Source organism: Budorcas taxicolor, chromosome 21 (genome assembly GCF_023091745.1).
Source record: "Budorcas taxicolor isolate Tak-1 chromosome 21, Takin1.1, whole genome shotgun sequence".
Lineage (NCBI taxonomy): Eukaryota > Metazoa > Chordata > Mammalia > Artiodactyla > Bovidae > Budorcas > Budorcas taxicolor.
The window spans coordinates 30436042-30442041 of record NC_068930.1 but is presented as its reverse complement, the minus strand read 5'-3'; positions in this window follow the sequence as shown (position 1 = coordinate 30442041).

Below are 6000 nucleotides of genomic sequence, written 5' to 3'. Positions count from 1 at the left end.
TGGATATGTTCCTTCTGTAGGCCTTTCTGTCATTACAAACTCGAGGAACGGGAGGGTGGCTCACACCTAGGACAATGCAGTCCATTGTGTAGGAAGAAGAATGTGAAGTAGAAGTTCTCACCCAGTAGGACGAGGAAGCAGAGGTGCTTCTGGCAAACGGGAGAGGGAAATTCAGGAATAATTAATTCATTTATCAAACATCATGTATCCACTGTGTGACAGGTAACGTTCCCAGCTGTAGGGGAGATCAGTGAACTAACAGAGATCCCCAATCTCACGGAGCTGGGGACGTTGCCCTCCTCCAAAATTAGAAAGATGAAACAAAAAACAAAGATGAAATAAACCCCTTGAAGCAACACATATGAAGAGAGAGTACCCAAGAATAAGATAAAACTTAAAATGATAAAACTTAAGATAAAACTTAAAATGATCAGGGCTTCCCAGGTGGCTCAGTGGTAAAGAATTCACCTGCCAGTGCAGGAGACGTGTTCCATCCCTGATCTGGGAAGATCCCACGCTCTGCGGACCAACAACTCCTGAGCCTATGCTCTAGAGCCCAGGAGCCACAGCTACTGGCCCACACGCCCTGAAGCCTGTGCACTGCGACAAGGGAAGCTGCCCCAGTGAGAAGCCCACGCAGAAGATAGAGACGAGGACACAGTAACGAGGACCCAGCTCAGCTGGAAATAAATAAATGTTAAAAATTAAAAATTAAATCTTGGTTTAAAGTATCTTTAAAAAATGATAAAATATCTAGTAGAAAAACATAGAGGTAGCCATGGTGATCCTGAGTTAGAGATTTCTTAGCTTAGGAACACCAAAAGCACGTCCACAAAAACAAAGATTAATCACTGGGACTTGGGTAAAATTAAAGAAGTTTGCTTTTCGAAAGGCTGTTAAGAGAATGAAGTGGCATGTTAATACAAAGGAATGTTATTTGGCAATAAAAGGGATTAAAGTACTGATACACGCCACAACATGGATGAACTTTGAAACCCTTATGGCTAAATGACAGAAGCCAGACACAACAGGCCTCATTCAGTAGGATTCCATTTATATGAAATGTACAGAACAAGCAAATCCATCCAGACAGAAAGGAGATTAGTGGCTGCAGGGGTTGAAGGGAGGAGGGGAAGAGGAGGGGTATGGGGTTTCCTTATGGGGTGATGAAATGTTCTGGACTTAGTCATGATGGTTGCACAACCTTGTTTATAGGCTGAAACTACCGCATTGGACAATGGAACATGCTATGTGAATTTTATCTCCACTTGAAAAATGCAACACGTGTCACTGGAAGAATTTCAACAAATGTAATCGCCATCCTTTTCCAGAATAATCCTCCTCCTAAAACACACTCTCTCCTGTATTTTTGTATTTCTTTATGAACAGAAAAAGAGGTAAGATAGCATTGGCTGGTGTACCCATTCCGAAAAGGCAGTGTTCTCTAGCTCCATGCTTCTTGCACAGTTGCTTTTGCCTTTGACCCATGCCTGGAATGGGTATGGGTCTTGCTATCTTGGGTCCTCTTGGTATCTTATGTCAGCATGGACATCTCCTATGTTGCTCCAGAATACCTCCATCTTCATCTTGTTTGAGTTGGAAATACCATTTTCCACCCTTCGTTCACCCCATGATAGAAGCACCTTCACAGACATCACTGATGCTGAGAAACGCAAACATGGCAGCTGGAGATTGTGTGTATCTGAACTGGAGCTGAACCCTGTCCACACACACATCACACTCTACCCCACCACGCTGATCTCATCTCCACAGATGCTCCGAGCCGCAGACTCAGCATGGTAGCTGTGACCTAGCTTTCCCCAAATACCCTCTACTACTGATAAAGGACCATTGACACCAAGGACTGTAGCTTACCAGGCTACTCTGTCCATGGGCTTCTCCAGACAGGAATACTAGAGTGGGTAGCCATTCCCTTCTCCAGGGGATCTTTCCCACCCAGGGATCAGAGCTTGGCCTCCTGCAATGCAGCAGATTCTTTACTGTCTGAGCCACCAGGAAAACCCAGCTGAAGGACAAAGGACCTTATCTCTGAAATCTGAGTGGATTCCCCTCTTTCTAAGCTCAATTAGACTCACCATCTGACTGTTCCTCCCAAAACTGTGCTCCTCTCTTCTTGTACTCTTCAGATCCCAACGCAAATCAGATAGGCCCATATGGAAGCAAAAAGTACACATAATGTAAATAAATAGGAGCAACAGTCTGTGCTTTACAGACTCACACACAGACTGAGTCTCTGAACAACACTTCCAGGTCCAGGCCCTGCCCTATCCCAGGCGCTCCTGTGTGGGGTCCCTCTTGGAAAATCCCAGGACTGAGCATCTCATCAGACTCAAAGAGGCTGGGTCAGGCAGCAGTCACTAAAGGCACTGGAGATGAGCCACCGTCCAGAGATCAACATGCGGACATCCAGCCCCGCCTTTGAACTTCTTCCTACTCAACATTTGCCATTGATCCATAATCATCTAGGAATCTCCAGGCTCCACTGGGAATTTCTCTGGGATACGTTCCACCCTTTTGCATGAATGATAACCCCCTAAAAGTCAGAGTTGTAATTGCAAGTTTAGGTCAACCCCCTGTAGTCTCTGTTTTTGTGAGTATGTCACCATTATTTCCAGGCCAAATTTATCAGTGGGCAAATTTATCATGGCCCTTGGATGTATTTCTTCATATTCAATCCATCTAAAAACATGCTTGATCACTTTTCCAGACATTGTGTTGGAAGGTAGAGATACAGAGATGAATGAATATACCCATACTGCATCCTAGGCCTCTATCTATTCTAGGGTATTTCTGGAGCATAATCTTGGCCTCCTAGGAAAAAAGATTTCAGAAAGATAAGAATGCAACATTTCTAATGCAAAATAAAACAAAGAAAAAAAAACAAACCCCAAATCCCTAACCTTTGTCAGTGAACCTATTTGTTAGTCTCAGACCATGTGGATTCAGGGACTTCTCTGGTGATCTGATGGTTAAGACTCTGAGCCCCCAGTGCAGGGGGCCCAGGTTCAATTCTTGGTTGGGGAACTAAGATCCTGAATACTCCGTGGAGTGGCCAAAACAAATAAATAAAATAAAGAGATGCTATTTTTAAAGAAAATCAAAACATGTGGATTCACATTTTTGAGAACAGTTGGTCTTCATCTCTGTGGTACATGATTTTTTTTTCTCCCACACTACCTTCTCTGATGGAGATGGCTGGGCAAGAAGAGACAGTCCCGGTTTTAGGGGCTTGTGCCATTTGCTCCCGTCCTGTCAGGGGTCTCCACTGCCCTGTTTCTTTAACCTCGCCATAATTTCTGCCTTCCTTTTGTCCCAACAAATTACAGAGCTGGGGGACTTCCCTCGTGGTCCAGTGGTTGGGAATCCGCCTTCCAGTGCAGGGGATGCAGGTTCCAATTCTGATCAGGGAGGTAAGATCCCACGTACTATGAGGCAACTAAGCCTGTGCTCTGCAACAATGGAAGCCTGCGTGCCACAACTAAAGAAAGGCTGTACACAGGCTTGACAAAGATCCAGCGCAACCAGAAGAAAAATAATAAGTAGTAACTTTTAAAAATAATAAATAAATTATTTTATAAATTACAAAAAAACAAAAAAAATTAGAGAGCTGGGAGCTGCCTCTCCAGAAATGGTCTCCTCTTCCATCTTTCATTTCTCAGTGAGTCCACTCTATTCTTAGAGAGAGTGCAGTTAATTCTCAGCATCCTGAGAACCGCCTCTCTGCTGGAGACCTTCCCTTTCCTCCCTCCTGCTGGGGTGAGGAGTCTGTGCCCTGGGGATTGGGGTCAGCTGTCCCGAGGCTTCTGAAAGCACTACATCTTCTTCGCTGTTGTTGTTCAGTTGCTCAGTCATGTCCGACTCTTTTCCAGCTTCATGGACTGCAGCACGCCAGGCTTTCCTGTCCTTCACCATCTCCCAGAGTGTGCTCAGACTCATGCCTATTGAGTCGGTGATGCCATCCAACCATCTCATCCTCTGTTGTCCCCTTCTCCTCCTGCCTTCAATGTTTCCCAGCATCAGGGTCTTTCACAATGAGCTGGCTCTTCTGATCAGGTGACCAAAGTATTGGAGCTTCAGCTTCAGCACACGTCTTCTAGATCTGTGCAATAGTGGTGTGGCAGTGGTGGCAGATGGACGTGCTTGAAAGGAGGGTCTCAGGGAAGAGGCAGAACCCTCGCGCTTGGTCAGTGCTGTCTGGCAGTGGGAGTCCAGGATGACCACCATCTGGCACTGAGGATGCCCAGCTGTTTGACATCACTCCTGGGCCTGCTGTTTCCGCATCAGATCCACCAGTCATTCCAGCTCACGCAGCTGTTGTCTCTGCTTGTCCAAGTGCTTCTTCAGGACCCGACGTGCTTTCCTTGGCTGCCGTGTTGGTAGCAGGGACGTTCCGTGTTGCTTCAGGCACTTCTGGATATTCCGTTTAAACCATCACATGTCTGAGACAGCAAGTCTGCATTCCTGCGTGTTCTGGTGGAAGACCAGGCAAGTAGAACTCTCCGCCCACCCTTTGCCTTATGTCACGGGTTGATCGTCCTGCCTACCTGCTGTTTCTTAGTCGTGTCCGACTCTTTGCGACCCCATAGACTATAGCCAGCCAGGCTCCCCTGCCCAGAGGATTCTCCAGGCAAGAATACAGGAGTGGGTTGCCATTGCCTTCTCCAGGGGATGCCCCTGACCCAGGGATGGAACCCAGGCCTTCTACGTTGCAGGCAGATTCTTTACCCTCTGAGCCACCAGGGAAGCCCCTTCTCAGAAATTCAACCTCAAAAACTTAGGGTTGGGTGCGATGAATTGGGAGATTGGGATTGACATATATACACTGTTGATACTGTGCAAATATACACTATTGTAAAATAGATAACTGATGAGAACCTTAAACAAAAGTTATAAAAGACATTAAAATTAAAAAAAAAAAAAACTAAAAAACTCAGGGTTTTCGTCTGTGAGCCAAACTGCCCAGCCAGATTTGTGTTCAGCTGCTACTCCTTTTATGAGGCGGACTCGGGTAGAATGTGCACATATGACCTGGTCAGCCTTTTTCAGGTCAAAGTGGAAGGGTCATTCTCCATTCACCTGTCACGTTGAATGTGACGGAGAGAAGAACAATGTTTTGCTTCAGTTGTGCCTCACTCTTTGTGACCCCATGGACTGTAGCCTGCCAGGCTCCTCTGTCCATGGGATTCTCCAGGCAAGAATACTGGGATGGGTTGCTGTGCCCTCCTCCAGGGGATCTTCCCCACCCAGGGATCGAACCCTCATCTCTTGTGTCTCCGGCATTGGCAGGTGGGTTCTTTACCACTGCGCCACCTAGTCACCAGCTTCTCACGGGCTCCTTGTGGGTGTGATTTTTGGACTCGTTCATCTAGAAGAATCAGGCTGAGATAAGTTTCCTCTATTGCCCACGCTTCTGGGAAACAGAATAAACTTTGGAATTCCTTTTTCCTCATCTATTACTGAAATTCCCTCCAGCATTAAACTTCTGTGGTTCCATAAAACCCAGTCAGCATCTTCCTTCCTCTTCAGGGGTTCTGTCTTTGTCAGGAAATGTTGAGGTCCTGGGTAGGTGACCAGATGTCCTGGTTTTCTTCATTTCTGGGACATAGGACTTTCAGTGCTAAAAAGGGGAAAGTCTCAGATCAACCAGGATGAGTAGATTTCCCTAGTCCTGGGGAAAATAGACCTTTTTTTTTTTTTTTTTTTTAAGATGACCACTTTCTTCCTCATTCTTGTTTTTTAATTAATCAGTCAATTTAGTTTTGGCTGCACTGGGTCGGGTCTTGGTTGCTGTGTGCAGTGAGCAGGGGCTCCTCTCTGGTTGCAGTGTGCCGGCTTCTCATTGCGATGGCTTCTTGTTGCAGAGCACAGGCTCTGGGGTGTGTGGGTTTCAGTAGTTGTGGCACCTGGGCCACGGCATGTGGATCTTAGCTCCCAGACCAGGGATCAAACCAGTGTCCCCTGCACTGGCAGGCAGATTCT